This window comes from Anas platyrhynchos, chromosome 12 (assembly GCF_047663525.1).
Source record: "Anas platyrhynchos isolate ZD024472 breed Pekin duck chromosome 12, IASCAAS_PekinDuck_T2T, whole genome shotgun sequence".
Lineage (NCBI taxonomy): Eukaryota > Metazoa > Chordata > Aves > Anseriformes > Anatidae > Anas > Anas platyrhynchos.
In genome coordinates, this window is record NC_092598.1 from 17,208,689 (window position 1) to 17,232,989 (window position 24,301).

At 38.1% G+C, this 24,301-nt stretch overlaps 2 long non-coding RNA genes across 2 annotated transcripts in view; one reads left to right on the plus strand and one right to left on the minus strand.

The window, feature by feature from the left end:
- The window catches only part of LOC119718126 (uncharacterized), a 32,447-nt gene extending 31,113 nt beyond the window's left edge, over positions 1-1,334 (minus strand). The window contains exons 1-2 of the long non-coding RNA XR_005268783.2: positions 1,252-1,334; positions 918-974 (exon numbers count right to left, since the gene is read on the minus strand). This is a non-coding gene — a long non-coding RNA (uncharacterized lncRNA). The remainder of the gene's footprint in view (positions 1-917; positions 975-1,251) is intronic.
- The window catches only part of LOC106016226 (uncharacterized), a 153,569-nt gene that overhangs the window by 84,722 nt on the left and 44,546 nt on the right, over positions 1-24,301 (plus strand). The window contains exon 8 of the long non-coding RNA XR_011812375.1: positions 157-231. This is a non-coding gene — a long non-coding RNA (uncharacterized lncRNA). The remainder of the gene's footprint in view (positions 1-156; positions 232-24,301) is intronic.

The window sequence follows — 24,301 nt, forward strand, 5'->3', positions numbered from 1 at the left end:
TTGCATTGAAATTCAGTAGTTGCTCAGTTATAAAATACAGTGCATCTAATAAAAACCATGTCCAAAAAATATAGTAATCTGGATGCCTGCACTGTGACAGCTCTGTTCTTGCTCTTGTCATTCATGATATAGCCTGATATTTTTTCTTTTCTTCAGTGTGCTGTGACCATAGGTGGTAAGCGATGCCTGCAGGAACAGAGGCACTCTGCAACTCCATCTGTTTTTGCAAATGTAAGTACACAAGATCTTATGTGCTTAAGCTTACAAACATTATTTTTTTTTGAAGTTGATATAAATCATCCCACAGCAGATATTCTGAGATATATGTTCCTCAGTTAAAACCCTTGGTGATCCACAAACCACACATTTAGAAGTGAACAATTATAGCAGTTGCAAAATCAGATGCTTTTTCTCTTTTAGAGGTATGTAACTGATCAGTATCTCTGTTTCCCACAACAGTGACTCACAGCAGATGAAATATATCTAAGTTCTTTTCTCTCTTATGCACGCAGAGTGTATTAGGCCTTTGAGATATCACAATATTTACAAGCTCTGTTAAGTGGACCATGCTGCCACATAGTGGAAGTCTGATACACTCTGTCTTCACCAATCCTATTAAGTCACACAAATATAAAGATGAAATAATGGGGTTTGTTCATTTCTGTAATAATTAACAGCACATTTACACTCCTAGCATATCACTGTTGATGTTTACTATTTGATCAAGTATGATGGATGCCTTGTGGTTGCAAATTCAGATTAGCATAATTTCATCACCAAGGGACCCATGAAAAGGTTCAATTATAGAGCAATCTCATTAATACCAGGGCTTGTTAAACTAATAGAAATAGACATCCCAACAGCTCTGATATGTATACATGTGCTTGGAATATAATTAATGGAAAAGTTACCCATACCTGAAACAAGCGTGAGTGATATGACTGCAGGATGTACTAGACCAACTGAGATAAATGCTGTAACAGAATAGAGAATGTTTTGTTAGATTCGCTCGGAGAAAAAAATGTCAGCAAAAATCTAGGCAACCTTTCTTCTAAAACTGTTAACAAAAGATATATGCTTTGTCTTTGCATGATAACTTTTTTCTTTTTTTTTACCATTTGATAAAAACCTATTGAATGCATGCTGTCTATCGATTTAGTAGCACTAGAAGCAGTACTCCCCCCACCCTTTATTGTTAGCCTCTTGATTTTTAAGCAGCCATTTTTCTAAAACTTAAAATGGGAGAATTACCTCCAAACAAGAACTGTGGTAAGGAAGCTTGTAGAAGGCCTACTTATTGTAGCTGTGAATGTGGGTGGGCAGCCAGCTCTTTCTCTGGGGGAGCACAATTCAAATTTTCCAAAAAAGGAGAACAGAACTACTGCAACTGTCACCTGTCATTCATGCATGACAGGAAGGAGTTTGAAGTCCAAGCAACAATCTTAACTATTGCAGATTTTCTAGTGACAGACAAACCCTTTCCCTCAGTATCTTCAGTTAAATGCAATAATACTGAAGCTGTGTGAGATTTTTTTCCAAAGACAATGTTTCTGTGTCAAGACAATTAGAGTTCTTAGAGAATTTTTCATAAAAATTAGTATAATTATTGTCATGTTACCATTTACTTACAAATACACTTGATTTACACCTTGTTGTATACAGTCTTATCAGGTCAATGAAGACACAGAGACATTCTACATTGAATGGTTCTCTGCTTTGAACACCTTCCATTACCACTAGAATATTTGACCCTAACCTTGTCTCATTTGAACTGAGGACCTATTCTTCTTTGGCTTTGACAAGTCATAGTATTCTGACCAAGTATTTTATTTTAAATAAATAAATAAATAATCTTTCTGGTGTTAATAATACCTATTGTCTTAGGACAGTTTTGGACTAAAAGCTGTGGCAAGTCTCTTGAGCTCTGAGTTTCTGAAGGCTTTAGTCTGTATGCAGCTCTCTTAATAATTGTATGGACAGAGAGATGTTCATCACTTGCATGACACCCTTCATTAGTAGCTGATTTGGTGATATGCAATAGAAAAAGGTATTGAAATCCTTTTGGAAAAGCTGGATGTAAGTTACTGTCTCTGCCATAGTTTGAAGTTAGAAAAAGCAGTTCCCTCTCCCCATCACTGTTTGATAACAGTGAAGGACATTGCAATTAGCTTGATTGTTATCTTTTGCTCCCATTGCAGGTGATATCCAAATGACCAAGCTTTAATTTGAGAATTGGTGAACTTCTTACTCTGTAAGATCTTGTGTATTCAGGGGAGGTTTGTTCAGAATTCACTAAAGTGTAGATTTGTTAGTTCTATCCAAAAAAGCCCCATGAGCTCTTTCTTATTTGACATAGTTTATACTGCTTAGTAAGGGGTTTAAAAAAAATAAAAATGAAAAGCCACTCTCGATCAAGAATAAGAGTGTCAACACAGTCATGCATCTGAGAAAACTTTCTCTTTCAGGCAAAGTCTTGTGACACAAGAACATTGGCTCTCAATAGAGGAAAAACTTCCAGATTTTGACACAATCCTTTCCATTATTTCTCCAATCCAAATGGCTTTAGTTCAGCCTTTCTTAAAAGCCAAAACTGATGTCTGCTTAAGAGAACCATGACTAAATGTCATTTAGCTTGAACCTTTGTGAAAAGCAGTGTTGGATGGTCATCATAAACACAAGGTTGTGAGCTCTGAGCTCTGCCACTGCTCTTCATGTGACTTGTATAAAGCATTTATTTTCCCTGTCTTCCAGTGATGTTGATGATTCAGATCCTTATGCTGAAGCTCTTGTTTATGATATATAGTAGCTTTAAACTTTCTTTAAAACAAACCAAAAAGGACAAAAAAAATAAATCTAGATGAATCTAGGAATAAGCACTCTTTAGCACTAGGCAGTAGTTCTCTCTATCCTAATCTATAGTAGGACTGACTCTTTCCAAGCTGATTTTTTTTCTTTGCTGACTTCACCAACTTTAATTAGCTTTGAATCGTGCATTTTGTATGGTATCTGATGTTCCTATGATCGAGCTCTTAATCAGTTAGTAGTCATAAAAATCATGAATGTCTGCAGGATGTTGTAGAAATGGTAGGCTGCAGCAGAGTATGGAAATAAGTATTGTAAGCACGGACTGCATCTGAGGCAAGAACTTTTTGGCAACTATAACTAGCTCCAGTAAAATGGATCCTGCTCAGAATACAATAACGCTCTAACAATTCATTGTTGAATCCCTTGTTTCCTTTTGAGACCTAATTTTTGCTTAAATTAATTTTTCTGCTGATGTATATATGCTCTGATTCCATCACATGATCTTATTAAGTCTACAATGCTGCATTTTTTATCACTTCTGCTATTTGATTTTCTGCAATTTTAAGCAAAATAACACAATTCCAAAAATACTTGAAAACTGATGAATGACTCATACTGTAGTTCATTGAACACCATAAAATATTCAGTGACTCACAGTCCTGGCATAAACCAAAGGTCCAAAAAAGACCCTATTGTTAACAATACAGAGGTACAAAATCTAAAAACTTCTACTTCTAAATCAGGTATTAGAAGCTATTCCTGCTTTTGTGGTTGTCACTTGTCAATTCCAGCTAATCCCTATGCGGATTTTTAAAACAGTGTAATACAACCTAATAATTTTATAATAAGAAACAGTCTGTTTGCTAGATTAACTTAAATTTGTAATGTTGATTAGTTTAATGCAAGGGTAATGATCTGTAGTGAAGAATATATGACACTGGAACACTGGAAATAGTTTTCAAAGCATAAAGCAGCTGTGTTACATAGTTCACTACTTCGAATTACAATAGCTGTGTAGCTCACTTTCTGAATGATTCAGCTTTTATGTTTTGAACACCAAACGATTTTATTCTCTTGGGCAAACCAATCCCTGTATTGTCCAATGCCAGTGTCTCTGGCTTAATGGATGAAGTAGGAAATGCCGTAGAATATCGTAATCAAGAACTAATAATATTTGAGGAACAAAGTTTGCTCAGGCTGATTTCCCATCTGAAAATGGCAGTCTTCTAGGGATTATGCACACTACTGTCATTTACGTACATGGGTCTCTTGACTAAATTTCTTTATTCCTGATCTGCTTGTCACCTAATATCACATTGCACTAGCATACCTCTGTTGCTGTGAGTAGACCAACATCCATGTAATGATGCCATAACGTAAAGAAAAAACAGTCTCACTTTTGATGACTGTAATTTTCTCTAGAGCACAATGGCCTTTTGAGGTGTGACCATTCCCATACGCAACTTTGATGGATAATGTCCTTTCTGAAATGGCATTATCACACTGCTTAGTAAATGCAGTGACAGTTCAGCTGGGGCTTGGGTGGTGACAACATTTTGTTTGGTCTGAGGGTTTGATAACAGAACAAAGGACACTGAGAATCATGTGGTTTTTTGTACTGCCTTGGGAGCACCTTTGGAGAAGAACAGGTGAATCAATGTACCTTTTTAAGAGGACTGAATGTAATTGGGGTTTGAGGTTTTCATTGGTGGAGTGAGTTTCTGTTTAAATGTAGTCTCTGGAGCAGATGGTAGATAAGAGAGTAACTAGGTATCACAGGAAACAGTAGAACTATAATACTGTATTACTGCACCCAGTAGAGTTAGAAATGTCAGTCTAACACTGCGGGCATATTTCTTATGTGTAGATTTATAAAATAAGAAAACAGCAACCCAGCGCAGATGACTTTTAAATGAATCCATAAGCATTGATACATTCCCTGCCAAGGTGCAATATCATTGATCAAAACTGGGGCTCATTGTTATTAAGGTTTCAACAACATTTGTATTAACAAGTCACCTTTGTGTCGTAAAAAGGCAGAGGGTTGATAGGCATTAAAAAAACAGCTGCATCATAGCAAGCAGCCAAGAGCACAATGGGTGTCAATAGGAGGTAAAACTACTCCCGCTGAGACAAGTGAAGAAGAAAAATGAAACAGGAGGATTTGTTCCAGCAGCCCTGTCTAATTGTTTATTCCCTTCTCATTCCATCCTAGTCACTTAAGGGCTACGGCTTCTGTCATGTAAAAACAAAACAACAAAAAAAAAACACCAAAGCTTGGGCTGCTCAGGGTTTGTCTCACTGTAAATGAGTGGAATTTGGGTGCTGGGGATCTGTGGGCAAGGTGACGGCACATTACCTTCTCCTGATTAGTTACAAGGCATTTACTTCAGATAAGTGCTGTGTGAGTGTATGACCTCATAAGTGGCCCCAACCAACACTAATAGTCTACTTCAGCAAGGAGATTAGGTTCCACTAATAGTGTCACAGCATGAAATAAGATGCAACATATTAACTGGGGGAGAGGGAGCAGGAGGTGGGAAAGAACTGAGGGGAGGAAAAAAAACTTGGAATAGAAAAGGGCAGCTTAAAGGTGCAAAAGAAGTCAGTTGATAACATAGGATATCTGCAGCTCCTGAATATAAATGTATTTTGCAGGTTTCTTGTGTGGAAATAGACATTTTCAAACAGCATGGATACTGGCTTTCCTTTCCTGCAGTGGTTGCAACTGGCACCCCAGTCTTGGGTATGCTTGTCCAGCGCAGGAAAACCAATGCATGCCTCTGTTGTAGCCAAGCTCCAGTGGTGGTACAGACCTTGCCTACAGCAGCCGGTTTCCAGCAGCTTTCATGGTGCTCCATGGACTTCTTGGTGCCGTAGGCAGCAGTGTTTTACTGGATTCATTATCTCAGTTCTAATAACTTCTAATAGCAGTGGACTAAAATATTTTTACTGGGAAGTTTCATTCAAATGCAAGATTATTTGGACCTTCTCTCCTCAGAGGCATGTCTTTCTTTCTTCATTTTTTTGATTTGATTTGATCTTTCAATTTTTTTTTTTCCCCATCATTAGAAGCACAGAAGTTCATGTGCTCCCCTGGAAGAATAAATCAGGCACTTCCTATAATCTGCAGTAAGATCTCTTATAACTATGGGATGCATTCCACAGATAGACCAAACACAGGTGTTGAAGTCAGAAGCTTGCATCCACATGAAATGCACCTGATAAATTATACTGATAAATTATACTATTACTATTATCTTACCCACTTAAGCTGGAAGAACTGGATCCACTTTTAACAAATTGGTTCAAATATTTTTTCTTGGTTCTAGAATTAGTAAAATCTGGCAGCAGAATTGCTGCTCTGTTTTATGGGATTACTAAGTTATTGGAGCTCACAACATTTTTGCAACCACATTTCCTAGTAGGCTGAGGTTGGATAGTTGGTTTGCGTGTATGAAAAATGTTTTCGCCCTTGTCATTTCTGAGATTTTGCCATGTATATCAAATTGAGTCTAGCAAATGAACAAATGGGGAAAAAAATACTGATCTGGTACCAATTCATGTGTAGGTATCCATGCTCAATTTCAAGTCTCTGGTACTATTGTCAGAATCTGCTTTCACATACTAGAAATTGGGCTACAAACTAAAATTTACATGCTCTGTTTGCCAGCTGTCTTATTTTTATATACAAAACAAGTGGGTAAGAAAATACTTGAACTAGACTATGATTTATTAAAAAGACTATGATTTATTAAAAAGAAATCATGAAAAAATTGTAAGGAATTTTTTAACCTATAAAATGCGTTTGTGGTTTCACAACCCATGCACAATTTAAAGCCTAGAAATAGTTTAATACACTAACATAAGATAAACTTTTTTTTCTGAAAGCTGTCTATTGATTTTTACTGTAATTTACAAACTGATTAAGAACACTCACTCTGGCTTTGAATAATAGGATACTGGACTTCTCTCTATAAGACGTTGCATCTACTCTTGAAGCAATGAGGTGTAACTGTGTGGTTTTGCTGATAATCTGGGTTGAAAACTGAGCATGATCTGTTCTTTCAGAAGCTTGCATATTGCAGGAGGTGAAAAGTAGAAATGGTAGTCTGAAACACAGATGCTGACCTATTCCCTTCTCCCAAACATATATATATACACACACACACATATATATATATACATAGAGAGAGAGAGAAAAACAAAACTAAGTGTCAACCCATTTAATCACATAACAGGTGTTTTGAAAGAGCAAAGTAAGAGCACTGACTAATTTCAGGGCTGGGTCTGAGTTAGAGCAAATTACCTAATGCATCCCATGCTAACATACATCTCATGAAAATATTCATCTCTTTGGGAATATAAATAGTTTCATCTTTGGTTGGTCTTTGTGTAGAGATCTCACCTCTTGGAGATGATAGCAGTCAGTCAGGCTCCTTATCCTAGAGAATTCACTTTTGTCTGCACAAAAAGTTGTAAAGTCGATTGAAGCTATCAAAATGTTTTCAACAGAAACATTTGTCCTCCTGCAGGATGATGCACCCACTCATTTCACAGAATCACAGAATTTCTAGGTTGGAAGAGACCTCAAGATCATCGAGTCCAACCTCTGACCTAACGCTAACAGTCCCCACTAAACCATATCCCTAAGCTCTACATCTAAATGTCTTTTAAAGACTTCCAGGGATGGTGACTCCACCACCTCCCTGGGCAGCCCGTTCCAGTGTCTAACAACCCTTTCGGTAAAGAAGTTCTTCCTAACATCTAACCTAAAACTCCCCTGGCGCAACTTAAGCCCATTCCCCCTCGTCCTGTCACCAGGCACGTGGGAGAACAGGCCAACCCCCACCTCACTACAGCCTCCTTTAAGGTATCTGTAGAGAGCAATAAGGTCGCCCCTGAGCCTCCTCCTCTCCAGGCTGAACAAGCCCAGCTCCTTCAGCCGCTCCTCCCTCTTGATTAACGAACCTCTGGTTGTCTGCAGCCAATACAATGGAGAAGTTTGGTGTATTTAACTATTGGCTTAATTGTTGCTAATGGAACATAGTACTAGATCGAAAAAAGTAAAGGAGAGGTGGCTAAATCTCCCCCTAATTCCACCTCTATAATTAGGCATTCAATATACTGTATGTACCTAAGGTTTGGTTCATAAAGCTACAATGAGTGCAGTTTCATGTGTCTATGGCAGCTGTCATCTTGGCTGAGCTGTGCACTTCAATGTGTCTCATAACTAAGCTTGGTAGGATTCACAGGCCTGGCGTCCCTGAGGAGCACATGTTGTTAGATGTACTGAGAGGAAAGAAATGAATGGAGGACTTTAGTTTCTTCCCTCCTGTCTCACAATTCATAAAGTGTGACCAAGAAGGAGAATGTACTGAGCTTGGTGATGAAAAGTCTGTTTCTGGGAGGAGCTTTGGATTTTCATGCTGTAGTCCTCCTATCACGGCACTGTATGAACTGACTCTTCAATGTGTGTGTGGGGGGGGGGGGGGGAGCAGGATTGGTTCCTGCAGAAGAACAAGAATCCAAGAATCCACTCTGCAGCATGTCAGCTCTGAACACCTCATTCCTGCTCTCCTCTAGCCAGCCTACCTCAACGGGCCACTGACTGCCCTTGGGCTGACGTGTGGAGGCATTGGAGTTTGACACTGCTTGGCAAAGACATGTCTTGGCTTCAGTGTGTGCCATAGAGGGATTTGTCAGCCTGTAGCTGAGGGCAGTTAGGGTTTTGTGTTCAAAGCCCTGACGTTCAGCCTAGCAGCATTATTTTCTCCTCATAGGTTTTTGATGGTGGTTCTGGATAGGTCAGGATGCCTCTCAAAGTTCTTTGCTAACTTCAGTTAAGATGCATTGCAGCCTGAAGTTAATGAATATTGTTGTCTCCACAATTACTGTGCCAGTGCCCATGTACTAGGCTTTTTAACAAGATAGCCATGCGTTGCTAGAGCAGAGACTGGGTCCTCGCTTTCACCCATTTGCAGTGTGACTTTGAGCAGCACATTTGAGCTCTGTGGTTCACTGCCTTCTTTGCTAAATTGAGACAATGCTCCACAGTTCCTCTACAACATAAAATTTTATATGAGGCAAATCAACTCATGTTTTATGACATGAAATATAGACAGTTGGCACATTTTCCACATCATTTTCAGAGAGGCATTGCAAGAACAGTGTGAGGAAACTCCTACTGCTATACTTTTTCATCACTTTTGTCTCTCTTTGAAGGACTGGAAAAACCCATCTTGCTATGGTTTAAACACTGATTTTGTTGTCTTCTAATTTTCTTCTTGGTAATGCTACTAAACAAGTAAATAGCAAGCAAGAGATCTGCTGTTCTAATTGCTTCGCTAGGTGAGGACAGAAAGCTCTCTACATGCAGTTTGTAAACTTCATGTATTTCCATGATTGTATCCAAATTTTATAAAGTAACAGGACTAGAGCATCATTCCTGCACATACACCACCACTCTTTATTGAAACTCCATTCATTGTATCTGCTGCAGGTTAAGAACTGATCACTGCTCCCAAGACTATTTGAAACACTCTGGCCACTGACCTCAGTTGTTACCACCCTCGTTTCCCAATATGCCACAGATTTGTACTTACACTCTCTCTGGGAGCTCTTGAAGCTGCAGGAGTCTGGACGTGACATTGGCTGTGATCCCAGTGCCCTCACACATGACCCCAATCAGCTTCGCTACAATTCTCATGATACCCACAGGGTTTCCAGATGGAAAGAGAAAAATAAACGTTATCAGCACAATCCAAATGGAAAAGGCTTATTTTCCATAGACAGTCTTTACTTTGATGCTGATACACAGAAGTTAATAATTCATCTTTTTGTATCAGAATAGTTCAGTTTCTTAGAGCAAGTGAAATATTACAGGCTTACTTTGATTGTCAGTTTCCTTCTTTCCTTTTCAAATAGGAAATAATGCTAAAAGGAATTATCCTTTATTTTTAATGCAACTTGTACTCCTCATCAAAACTAGTAGTCTATGATTTGGTAGGAACTGATCATGAAATCTTAAGCTAACATGTGCCTAATAGCAAACATTAGTTTCAGCTAAGCTAAAATGATAGCTCTATTTAGAACTGACTCCAAGTCATGTAATAGAGAGATTTTCTCCCTAAAAACAGGTAGATGAGGCTATAGAGGCACCTTTTCATACCGTGCAAAAGGATATCTCGTAGTGGTTTTAACTGTTCTGCAACATATTTTCATGTACTTTGAAAACAAAACCCTCTGCAGAGAACAGTTGGCGATGTTCTGCATTTGCATGTGTTCATGAGTTCTCACTCTGCCTTCAGGGTGTAGGTGTGTCTGGACTTACGTTGTAATCGACCATGACTAAGAGAAAGTTTTTGAATGAATCTGTAATAGATAACATCTTTGACTGGTTTCACACAAAATGTAACTAAATCTTAGAGCTCTTAGAGTTTTTGAGGAATTTTGTTTTCCATTTTTTAAGTTACATGATCTTTAAAGGCAGAGAATAGAAGTAAAACATTATATTTATTCCTTACAATACAATCTTTGTCCCTTTTGACATGGAAATATTTATCATTGCAATTCAAATGAAATATACTTTTAAAATAGATATTTGAAATATCCTGAAATGATATCATGAGAGGTGCCTAGATGTTGCTCACCTGCAATCACAAGCTTTTCCAATGTCTTCATCTAATGAAAATATTTGAACAAATTAATTTGTACATACTGAAAAAAGTTATTTTTCCCTCTTTCCTCTAATGAAACACCTAGCTTTTGTGGTAACTTATTAAAAGAACATTGCTTCACATTGAAAAAGTCAGGGAATATAAAACCAATATACCTTCACAGGAATAAGTGAACAGAGTTGAACTTCATTCCTTCACTCTGCAAAAAATGGATCTTTAATGACAGACTGGAAATTTTGGATCCTGATGTACTGCACTGATATCCTCTGCATCTGAGTCTTCTGGGTATTAATGGAATACAAAATTCACCCTGTGTAGAAAATCCACACAAGACCAGCAGGCATAGAATAGTATATCAGACTTGTGTGTACACCAGCCTGGTCAGTGGCAGGACAGGCTTCTCATCAGCACAAGACCCATCCCTTATTTAATGGAGTCCATTGAGGGATTGATCGATCAGAATACCTTTTCTCTATACCAATTCAGTACTTTCCTCATCTGCTAGCATTACCAAAAAAAAAAAAAATATATATATATATATATATTTATATATATATATATATATTTCCGAATTAGAAAGTACTATGATAAATTGTTAATCTGCTTAACTACAAATTTTTAATCAGCTGAGCTACAAACATGCTTTGTAAATGCACTAACAGCACCTTCAGAACAAATTTATTTTATAGGTAGTAATTAAAATAAATATTTAATCTCTCATTGCACAAATAGTGTCTGGTTGAGCATAATACAACTGTATTAACCATCTCAAAACCACGATGTCAGTAACTAATCAGCTCGAAAACTAAAGCTACTTTGGCTTCTCTATAAATTATGTAGTAGCAATCTCATTAATATCTTTCCAGCCACTTTTTTTTCCTCCTCACTGTCTTAGTTAAGTCTTAGTAAGTGTTATGGACACAATGAGGAAGTGTCTCTTCAGGACAGAGATGACAGAAGATACAGGTGAAGATTTTCTTTGATTCACTGCTTTCAAAGTTCCATTAGAGATAGCAATTATCGGATCTGTTAAAAGAGCGGAGCTTTTCGAAGGTCACTCAGTTTGTTGTGCTCAATCTTGGTAGAATAAACAAATAGGGTGGTTAGTAAATCAGAAGAAGAAAAAAAAAAAGGCAGCTACACATCTTTGGCACAACCCAGGACCTTTAAATAGAAGTATGTATTCACTTGTATTAAGGCAGAGTCTTGTTGTTTATATCCATTTGTGTCAGATCTGGAAATTTTGGGCTGTTGCTTCATTAACCTAATCTCTGCTAAGGAATCTGTCTTGGTCATATGAAATTTTAGTTCAGTTTAGTTGTGAGTATGTAACATTTACTGAGACAATGCTGAATGCCACCTAGACAGCTTACTGAGTAAATATTTAAGTGCCTGAGTGCACACATAGCTGTGCACATGCGTAATTCATGCATACTAGTCCTCTGTTAAATAAGACTAAGGTTTGAAAGTTTTTGGAATTGGGGTCTGAAATGAACATTTCTTCCTGCTCCTACTCCTCCCAGTCCCTAACTAGTGACCCATGAAATAAGCAATGTGCTGAACTATAGAAAACTTCCATCATTGCCTCACTTTTATTTAATAACAACCAGGTATTTTTACTGCCAGATACATGCTGGGCTTTTGATGACATTTATATGACATACAATGGCCAGTGAGATTAATCACAGATCTGTATTCTTTAAAGATACCCATGAGGATAGGTTCCTGCGCCTGCTTTCAATGTTAAGATGGTTTTCCCAACTGCAACTCACCACACTGCATGTTCTTGCAAACCTTTCACTTTTAACGTATCTGCTTAATAAAAATGCTTTCAGTGACAGTGAAAAATTGGACCTATCATGTGTTACCAGCCCACATTTCCATTGCTACCATCTAGACTTCAGAGATCCACTACACTCAGTGAGAGGCAATGATGCTATTATAGCCTGACAAGGGCATATTGAGATACTTGGCCGCAGATTGCACAAATTCTCATATAATTTTATCTTTTAGAATGGGGCTTGCAGTAGAGATAATTAGAAAACGTTGGCTAACAGGACATAACAGGAATCAGTCTGAGAGTTCAGAGGGAGAGCAGAAATTTTAAGTGACCAAAAGATAAATGTGTATGTTCCCATTAAGGATAAAAGAAACAACAAGTAAATCCACTATGCAAGCTAAGGAGATTACAGCTCAGGTGGTGTTTTCAAAGAGGAAAAAAAAAAATCAATCTTACTCTCAGATGTGGCAACTTTTAATAGCACTGCCAGGGATGTCAGCAATGCTAGCTATTGACTGGATTGTGGTTACGTGGTTCATCTCAAACACTGCAAGTTGTGTACTGTCCTAGCAAAAATCAGCAATTGCAATGGTAAAAGTGGTAGTCCTAATGAATGGACAAGTCCTTTTCTGCACAGCACCCAGCTTAAGTGGGAGCAGTCTGGTCACTCCTGTGGAAAAAAACTGTGATCTTACAGGAAGCACCTCAGGCTCCTTGTATGCGTTCAGTAGTGATGGGCTTAGTGTGTTAAGGTGTCACTGAAGATACCTGCTTGCAGTGCTGGAGCTAAACCCTGGATATAGTCCCTAGGCATCACAGAAGCCACAGTAAGATAAGTGTCTTCTTATCCTACTCCAAAAAAGAGGGTTTTGCTTCACTGCAGTCCAAATTTCAAACATTCAATTTTGGGAAATATTTTGGGAGAATGATTCTTTTGTTTCGTGGCAAAAAGGCATGGGGAAGAGGAAAACCAGAACACCATGAAGTCAATGGCACCCACCACTGATTGCCCATCCTCTGAATTGCTACCACTTTGAGCACATGGTTGGCATGCAGAAGATGCAGATTCAGAATTAAGCAATACAGGGAACTGCAGCTGGATCTCCAAATCCCTAAGCATTTTTTTTTAAATCACCAGAGAAATCACCAGAGTCTTGGCTATCGTAGCACAAGCCTGACTTGTGCCCCAGGAATCAGAATTTCCATTCTTGGCCAGCAGCAGCTGACAGCCCTGGCTTCCCTCCACAGACCAGGCGCATGGGGGTGGCAGCTGTCCTCTGCCCAGTCCCACCCGCCTGCCCCAGGGTTCAAAAGCTCCATGCCCTGGAGTATCTGGTCTCAGGCAAAGTAACCTCTGTAAAACTATATGCAAAGTTTGTGTCCTACGCTCGCTGCATGGCTTAAATTGTTACATAATCCACGCTAAATTATAATATGGCATCAACGTATTCAGAGCTGTCTTGGCCTTTTGAAATGCAAATTAACAGTCAAGTAATTATTAGGTGCATTTGACCCTGCGTGAGAACAGCCAAATGTTGAGTCTGTTTTTCCAAAGCCAAAGATCTGCTGTGTACATTACAGTTCTGTTTAATAGTGCACACACACTAGTCATATAGCTTCGCCAGGCACCAGTGCTGAGTCAAGTCACTGTAAGGCCATGCTTCCTTTCTCATGGCTCTCTTGCCTTTGAAGTTAAGCTGCAGCAGGCTCAGCTGTGCTCAGCAGGAGGGCCGAAGGTTTGAATATTCAGATTTCATCTCTGTTTATAGAGTGGGCTTTTGAGATGTAGGAATTCTGTTACAATGTCCAGTTTCTTGGGGGGAAGGGTTGCTGAGGTTGTTAATGGGTCCCGAGGAGCTTCAGCCATTATACTAACCTCTGCAGGCCCCTTCTGCTCATGCCAGACATTAATAGCCACATGGATCTAGAAGCATAATAACAGGTACTTTCAACGGACCTTTTTAATTGCGTCTCTGATTCTACTTCTGGTTGTTTCATAGTGGCTGCATGCTGCAGCAGGCAATATTTAGTCTGTTCAATTTAATTGGTGTTGGTATAAAGTTGATAGTGGTGCACTGTGGCTTTCTGCAGTAGCTGACCCAGCCATACACAAAGTCTGCTTGGTTTCCAGAAGGAAAAAAAAAAAAAAAAAGTATGAAACCTGATAATTTAACATGGAAGACATGAATTTTCTAAACACTGTGCACTTAACCACATGCAGTACTCTCCCGTAGATAAATGTATGTCGTAGTACAATTAACGAGTGTCCAGGACAGGAAAGTAGAAGAGTGTCTACCTGCTCTGTACTTTCATTCCAAGCCCAGACAGGCAGAAAAGAGCCGTTATGTTTCTTCCAAATGACCTTCTTCCAAATGTGCAGCTGTAGGTAGGACTAGAATTGAGGCTGCTGCTTCTAATAGAAGTGCCGCAAAGCTGTATGAGAGCAAACTATGCTGCGATAAATGAATGCATCCCTGTCCTGTTTGTCTTACCCCTTTTTCCAATTGCAGAAAAATTAGCAGCCTCCCAGCAGTATATGACAGTGCACATCAGCGTGTACAGGCAGCAGAGAGGCAAGGCAGGCTTGTCAAGCAGCTTGTTGCCTGTCAACAGAGAACGGCACTTGCTGCAGTGTGGCTGCAGTGGCCCTGGGACTCCCTTCTACTCCTGGCCCCTTTCACAAATCATAGTCTTCTCCACAGTTACTCTTGCCCTTTTCCTTCTCTTCTGGGAATTTGTTTACCATTGTTTATGAAGCACTGATAAGTGAGTGAGAAGGAATGGAAAGATTGAACTGGATGAGCTGTTTTAGCACTGGATAATTCTGGAGTCCGTGCTGCATAATTAAGGGTCAATGTGCCGCTTGTTACTTAAGGTCACTCTTTGTGTTTGAAGTTGCATGTCAGACTTCCCCTGCTCAGGAGGAAATGAAGTGTTACAAATGAGGGAACTGACCAACTCTACCTCTTCCTACACCTCTTGAAACCCATCTACGTTTGGGCACTATCTATTAGAAGATGCTGCATGGGGTTGCATACAGCTACAGTGTCACACAGAGAAATTGCGTATGTTTGCATAGGTCTGTGCCTGTGTGCTCGTCCCCCTGCCTTTTCTTTACCAGTTTATCCAATACAAAACTAAGCAGCTTAATGGAGAAGCCACAATACAGGTGTCATTTACTGAACCCTCCGGTAACGTGCCTTCTGTCTCTGACAGAGAGGATTCATATTGAACCAAGTGTGAATCAAAGCACTTGCTATTAAAACCAGCACATTAAAGCAAGATTCCATCAATTTGCTCTTTGGGTTTTGTAATATTCATAAAAATACATTTCTTGTGGCAGCAGAGAGAGCAATGAAAGGAAGGACAACTAACATCCGCATCTTCTCCATGTGATTAGAGTAGTTGCATCAAATACTTTATTATGAAGGCTGGAGAACAAGAAAAGCACATTCAGCGTCATATGTTATGGCACAATCCCTCTCTGGTGGAGCAAACAATGGGACCATTATACAAGCTGACATATTTTTTGTTTCTAATATATTCTGCTTCTTTGTGTCTGTGTGTGCTTAAATAGCAGGCACAGATGTACTGTTTCCAAAGGTCTTTGACTTGTCATGAGAATACTGTCTTTACCAGTAAAATAAATTGATTACTAGTGACAATGTTAACTATTATACAAAGAACACAGCTCTGGTGGCCTTTGTTAGATTTTAAAGAAAAGGTGATTATTTCTTCCTTATGACAGTTTGAAAGGTTTGCCATGTGGATATGGAAAGATTTTACTCATGAATATGCAAAGGTATGGCAACAGGCCGGGTAGCCAGATCTTCAAATTGACCGTTGGCTGTGATTGAGTTAGGAGAAAAAGAAAACATGAGACAAACACAAAATGTACAAAACCAGCATGGGAGGTGGTTGCTAAAATATTCAGTTGTGAGAATATTGTGAAATATCAGCTTTGGGGTATAATATTGGATTGATGACATAATTACAGGGAAAATAGTGCCAACTGGGATGATGCACAGTGCATCAAGTTCATGGTAAGGCCACCATATTCTGTAATAATGTTTCTGTCTAGGGATTATTACTTTATTCTGTATGATTTAGTCCTCTGAGCAGTGACATCAGGAAACTAACCTGTGACACCTCAAGGCAATATACCTTTCTTACCAACAGGATGTGTTGCAATTTTTCTGGGAAGCATTATAGATGTAGGGGGAAAAGAAAACATGCAGGTGTTACAGTGTATTATATGACAGAAATCAATGGAAAAACAGATTAAAAAAAAAAAAAAAAAAAACCTTATATAAGAGTTTCAGTTGTTTTTTTCTTTTACACTGTAGAAAATTATAAAGGCCACTCTTAGAGTCAAAATTATACTGGAATCTTTTATATTACATGTTCTTCTCTGTAATATTTTTTAAAAGTTCTCTTTCTAAAGATCTCATGTAAAAATAAATTGGGATCACTTCCAATCTAATTTAAACTGCTACAAATATTTTGTGTAATGAGATTGGAAACTATCCATTTGCTCCCCTTAGAAAATGTGCTGAGTTCTCCCTTGATTGCAGTTCAGATCATGCTGCTAAACACCAATTTAGAACACAAATCAGGCTCCTTGTTGATTGTAGTTCAATTCATGCTGTTAAATACCAGTTCTCTGATCAGCAAGTTGCTGCTCTGCAGGCTGTGGCCAGGGCCTCCCAAAGCCATGATTGCATTATTTTCATAGAGGTTGCATTACTAAAATTAGATCCACCCTATCAAATCATAATTAAGAATATAGCCTTTACTTGATCATCCAGCAAACCTTCTTTTTTTTTTTTTTGTTTTTTAGTGATGCATCTAATATTAGTGATAGCCATGCATTCCTTCAGAACATGTAATTTACTTTTCTTTCAAATTGTTAACTCTTGATCAAATGGCTGTGACATCACTAATGCGTCTAATCTTCCTCGTAGTCAGAAGAGTGCTTCCTAAATGAACTCTTTCACAGGTTCCTGAACATTTTTTGATTTTCCTTATTGTCCAAAATGCTAGTAGTTTTCACAGTTGGTCTTCAGGTCAGGGTGAGAGAAAGAAAGATAAACTCCTTCCTAAAATCTAGATCCCATGGCAACATCTTGCTGATGAGACACGTTTTTTCGGTTCTTGACTATTAAATCCCTCCTGGTGTTGCATAGCCATATCTTCCAAGAAATATGTTATACATGACCAAATGACTGCAGATCAGATATGTTACATCTTCACAGCCTTTTCCACCTTCTGGTAAGACAAGAATTTCTTAATCACAGTATAGTTCACAGAGTCTCCAGAATTATTTCAACAGTACATGACACTCTCCCTAAGGTAGTGTAAAGCTTAATTTTTGAAAGTGTAAAAAATGTATGTTCCCCTTGGACAAATACTGAGGTTGTGATTCTTTGCTCTTTTTGAACCAAATTCCTAGTCTATAAAAGCTGTTATATGTAACAGATGTTCCTCAAAATTTCTGTAAACTTCAAATCTAAAACAAAAAGCATCAAAAATATGGCTGTGTAAGGGTATTAGGGTATTTCATTTATTGTCTATGTTACTTGTGTAGTAACGGACATATAGAACCCCACTCATCACCTTTAGGAAAAGGTTTGGTTTTAAAATTTCTATAAGCAGAGAGGTGAGTGGTTTTTTGCTTGTTTGTTTGTTTTGTTTTGTTTTGTATTAAAGGAAACGTTATCTATTTCTCAGTCTTGTATCTTCACATTCCCAGCACCTACTTCCATATTGCTTTTAAAATATCATGTGAATTCTATTGCATTCTTATGGGCCATGGAGATACCGTCATATCTTTTAGGAAGATTGGGCTTTGGTACTTCTTCCAGTTCCTTTAATTATCATCCTCTTCTTCCAGTACTTTTCCAGCCTTTCTTAGGCTCAACCTGGTTCCTTTATGACCTTCAAATTTAAATCAACCGGATTCCTTCCCATGCTCCTGCCTTATTCTTAATCTGACTTTGTATCTGTGTCCACTCTGTCTCTGTTGACTGATGCTTTTAAAACACGGAATATTTCCTAAATAATAGGATTTTAAAAGGAACAGGTATCCAGCCAACGCAAGGAAGTAAAGTCTCTGTTTTTTTTTACAGCCTTTCTGCACTACTCTTCTGATTAATAAACCTGCTTTACTCTGTAAGCTTTCAAATTGCTGAGAATTTATTATACAGCATGTAAAAAGCATCTTTTTCTGAAATTCCACAGAGACTTGGATTCAGACCCTAAACTGAATGCAAGATGGTACATGGTATTAAAGGAGCATGAAACCAAGTTTGTTTTGTCATAGCGATTTCTAATCAGTCCTCATGTACCATTTGGTCATATTTGTAATGAAAATATCCTCATATGAAATAAGGGAAAGCATAAAATGTCCATTCAAAAGCATCTACCACCTGCATATACTGCATGAATATAAAGACTGATATACCTAATCAGGGGTTCACATTTCAAACCACTAGGCCTAACAGCTTCTGAGATATAAGTAAATGAAAATTCATGATTCTGTATTGTGCCCAAGAGCCAACTTTACTGCTATTGCCATATAATTATTTATAGCTGCAAACTATCAAATGGAATTGCTTACCACCATCTTACTATATGTGGTAATTGATGTGAAGTGAGGCATTGCGTCCCCTGCTGACCCCAGCACACTGAAAGTCAGATGGATTATATCTAACTCAATTATGATTGATATTATCAAAATCCGTGAAGCACAACATGGTATAACAGGCTTTCAAAGTGTATCTATTGATTGTTTCTGTGTGCGTGCGTGTGTGTGCGCATGTGTTTTCCGAGACTTGCAATGGAGCTGTCTCTAGGGAAAAGACAAGCAGTATTGCTAACAATTTCCATGTGTAAATATATATTTCTGATGGCTTAACTCACCCTCATTGCCTCATAGGGACTGTGAGAATTTTTACTACATATGCCCCATTTCACTGGCTAAGAATTTTGCCACAGTAAGAAGATTTTCCAGTATGTTTGGTGGGGTTGGAAACCAAAATATTCTGTGATCTGTTTAGCTGTGATTAGTGTAGAACAAGGATTCCTCTGTTCCAGTTCTTGATGTTGCCGCTGCTGCCATTCTGTCAGTCCGGCGGAGCACAGCAGCTATGCTCTGTGCAAACATCTTTACATCCTGTCTCCTGCAGGTGTTTGGAAAAAAAAAAAAAAAAAAAAAAAAAAGATGAAGCTACCAAGGTGAAGCTTTCTTAATTGCATTCTCACTGTTTCCAGAAATCTGGAGTTCAAGAACTATTTACGTCTGCATCTTCATGTTTAATAATCTTGGGTGGAGATTTCTTGCCTAAGTTTTCTTGAGACACCTTCTGAACCCACACACAATTTTAACATCTAAATAGTGTATGGAAGTCTGTTTCAACTAAATAGGAACCATCTAAAGAAGTGCTTTTTGTTTGCTACATATCTACTGCTTTGTGATTTCACTGTTTGTTCCCTAATTTCAAGTAGTATGGGAAATGGTGTTTATTACCAATTTATTTTTTCCACAGTAATGCATGTTTTTATAGGCCCATCTCATATCCTCCCTCAAGCTTTTCTTTCCTATCAGAAGAATCTTATTTATTCAATTTTTCGGGGACCATTCCAAAATATTGCTCGTCCGTGTTGCTTTTCGCTGTACTATCCTGTAATGTGTGTGAGATGAAGCAATGGTGAAATATTCAAGAAATGGCGGTGCTGTGTATTATAAAGTTTCTTCCATTCCTTGCCTAATCATTGAGTTAATGTTTACTGTCTCTACTGCCTCTCTTACTGTGCTAAGTGATAATTAATTAGAGTACCATACTATGTTTCTAGTTTGGGGGATTTTTTTCTCCTTCCTTCCTCATAACTATGCAATGTTTTCTTTTAGCAGCATCTTTCTCTTTAGTAATTTTGTTACCAAGTTGTTCAAAAATTCTTCTCCAAGTTTTGATTGGTTTAAGTGTTGACTGTCCAATGTTGTACTACCAATGAAATTGTCACCAGACTATGTGCAGCTCCAACTTCCAAGAAAATAATGCATATGTTATACAGTAAAGGTCCCAGTACAGAGCTCTATAGGAAGGTACATCTCCTTCATCATGAAAAATCAATTATTTAGTCATACTTTTATCAAACAACATGTTGAATGGATGAATTAATATTTTGCTACTTTATCTGTTCTTTTCCTGAACTCATTTTTGAGTTTGTGGTAGTCTATCTAGCATATATTGTCCAATAAAGCCTGGGCAGTCAACTGGCCTGTTCTCTGCACTGATTCTGCCAGGAGCATGCAGGCTGTGTTCTTACAGCACTATAAAACTCCAACAACTGAATGTCCAATGTCCAGTTGGAATAGGTTGTCCTCCAGGTATTCAGTAGCTGATAGGAAGACCTACACAAAACTTCTTTATGAGATTATAGTGGGAAGTCAGGATGGCTTCATAGGCACTTATAATTCCGGATATTGACATTTTAGAGATTTTAATTCATTTAAATAAAAATTCTGTTATTCTCATTAGCATTGTGCACATTCACTTTCTTTTGAGTTTCTGAATGTTCCTCCTCTTTTTCTCAGCCTTTCAAGACTTTCCCAGGACTGCACAAAGCAGACATAGGGCTGACCTAGCTGACCTGTTCTTTGCATAAAGACAACATCTGGACTACAGGAAGTTAGTTTAGTAATGTTACCCTCTTCCCTGTCAGAATATCCTTAGGAGACTGCAAATGTATCTATACTCCAAATATTACCAACTGTCAGACAGCCCTTTAGAGCCAAAAACAGCCCTTACTTTATTTCTAGCTGTTACAGTATTAAAGTAGTAGAAAACTTCATTCCCTGTCTAAGCCTACCAAAGTGGCCATACGCTAAACCACTTGCACAGGTGAAAATACCTGGGTCAATGCGAGTTCTTAGGCCTGTAGATTTTCAAGACCACAGTTCAGTTCAGATTAGCTGTCAAAACTTGATATGACAAAGAAAAAATAGTTTATTATTTTCTCCAAAGTCATTTTGTTCGTAGAGATAATTGTACTATCCTTTACTTATTGCTCAACATAAATGGAAAAATGAGAAGTTTTATAACCATCAACTTGTAGTGGGCTAAACAACTAGGCACCTTTGTTAGAGGTCTCAATATTCCTTGCACAAGAAATTCAAAGAGCCATGAAGTTACTTATTTCCCGTTTGTTCTTTTAGAGAGATGCATTTTCCTGATACATCTCATACAAGAATGCCTGTAACACAGTGCCAATTTGAAAGCCAGTGTCTTCCCTAAGACATGTTGATAGCATGCTTATTTTATGTTCCTGTCCTCAGAAAAGCAATATACTACTAATTCTATTGCTATTACTATTGCTATTTAAATCCAGACTGAATAGCATTTACTTGGGCTGTAGCCTCAATGCATTCTGAGATCTCTTATTTTCTCTATCAAAAGTTTGGCCTTTTCATATACAAAACATGTATCTTAAGAGAAAATCTGTTGCTCTTTTTTACTGTTAAAGGCTCTAACCTAACCTAGGAGATGCATAGAGTTACATTTCTTGACTTTGGTCATTCAGAGCAAAATTTTCCATCTTTAAGTGAGCCATGGAAGGCAAGCTATCTTCATCACACTTTAATTTAGATTCCAGATGTCAACTAGCAAGTAGGCCATGGGATTCTCGAGTGCTTTAGCCCGGGTAACTTTTTTGCTTCTGTGGCATATGACATGGAGTGCACGTGCTAGTGGCTGACCCAGTGTTTAACAGTGATTCACCACTGGAAATAGTCTTTGAAATTCATAAATTCAAGGCAAGCCTGTTTTACGGGGACTGATAATGCTGTATTAGTTGCTGGAAGTTAATGAGGTCCTGTGTTTGAGTACAACCAGATTAAAATGAAAAACGAACCACATTACATTCTGTTTCGACAATTATTATCAGTTGGTTGTAATATAAATATGCAAATTTTTCAGCTTGAACTTTAACATCCTCTGTAGAGACCATTCATCTCTTTAAAGTATTAATTTAAGTTGTAAAAGGATCCATACATCATTGCATGTCATTTTGAAAACAAATATTAATCAATTTTACACTCTGAATTGCCACTGTGCAAGTGTAATGTCCATTATTTTGGAGCAAGTCAGTGGCAAGAAATTTACATATTCATCCTTGGCTTAAGAAATCATATGATAATACAAGTACAACACAAGAAATTCAAAAGACTTAAGACCTTATCATCATCTATTCAATGGCATAAAGCCTGCCTTTGCATTCTCGATGCATTGGTATGCAGATTAGGAATATGTGTCTCATTCCTATCAGTATAACCTTGAAAGCTGGTGACAGCTGAAGTGTAGTCATAAGTTTTCTCTTCCACCAAAAAAAATAGAAAAAAGGCAACAAAATGAGTGTAAAGGATACAGCAATTTCAAGTTTTATGATAAGCTTTTTGATAGTGTATCTGACCACTTAGCTAGACTGTACTCTGTGGGAATGTAGCTTGAAAGTGTGCTCTCTCTAGATTTATCTAGAATTGTAATTGTAATTGCATCTTTGTTACTAAATTAAAGTTCATATTTCTAATATGACAGAACTAAACAAGTCTGTTATTTGTTAAGATTATAGCAAATACTTGAAGGTGTTTGCTTTTTAAATATTGCGAAAGACACCGATTTTTATATCAATTCCCTCCCAGAGAAGGGAGGCAGAGTTTCCACTTGGAAAGCAAGCAGTCCCAGCCAGGCACTCTGCCGAAAACCTTGTCTTACTGAAAGAAAAAGGAAACAGCTTCTGCAATTCATCTTGTTTCCCTGTTTCTAACAAGGGAAAAATAGAGACTGAATTATTGTTTTACAGTCAGAATTAAAATAGGCAGAGACAGACAATAGGGAAAGTTAAATCTTGCTATTGCTTTTCCCATTTTAAGCTGGGAACTTATCCCCCTCAATGGTGGCTGCTGTTTCTCAGGTTTGAGTGTGTCAATGATGAAAGTGAATCCCAGCCAGTGCCAATGAGCATGCTGCTTCCACCTGAGAAAAGCAAATAACTGTTCTGGTTAGAACTGGAGACACCGAAAATTCTCTGCTCCAAGAAGACGGAGAAGAGAGTAGCATTGCAGGTATCCCCTTCATAACTATCTCATCTTCATTAATTACGCAAAACCAAACATTCAATATAATTGGCCTAGCAGAGGTTATACTTAAGCTCCCTCTAGTGGATTATTAAGCAAGAATTTATAAAAGCACACTTCTTTTTTTCCAAACATTTTGTCACTGAATGTGAACATGAGAATACTACAGGCACAGTGCTGTTCCCTTGAAGCTATCGGTTGTTATCTCTATCTCCCTGCTTGCTGCTGCAGGAAAGCCTGTGAAACAATGCTTTAATAAACTTATGGTTATAAAGCAAGGCAACTGCAGCATCCCTTGGCTGGGCTTGCCATTCTTCATCACTCCTTGGCTGGGTCAGTTTGATTGCTGCTTCAGAATACTGATGTTTCTTAATCATCTCCCTTTGTTTTCTGGTTAAGTGAATGGGTGAATAATTTGCCACACATTCTCTGTCAATCCAGTATGTTGTGAAAGGACAGTTGAAACAATACACACGCTCTTCGTTTCATAAATTTGTCATTACAGCATAATCAGATCATTTGCACTTATCCTGCTCTTGCACAAGCTAATTCTGTATTCCTGGGGAAAAGAAAAAAAAAAAAAAAAAAAAAAAAGCACTTAGTTACTGTGCTCTGTCTCTCTCTTTCCCTGGGTGTTTACTTAGGCCAAAACTGCAAAGGAAATGCACTGACACTTGGGTTCCTTGTTTGCATAGTTCACACAGGTCTCAGAATATCATAAAGAATAGATATGCAACCAGCCAGATAAAAAAGCAACGGTACATCAGATGTGTCAACTGGATTTAGGATTATAACAGACATGTAAGCAATTAGGGTATTTGCTAGTTCAAAATGCTCACATGAATGAACCCACATTATCTTCTGAAAAGCATAATAATGTGTAATTGCAGTAACAATTCCTCT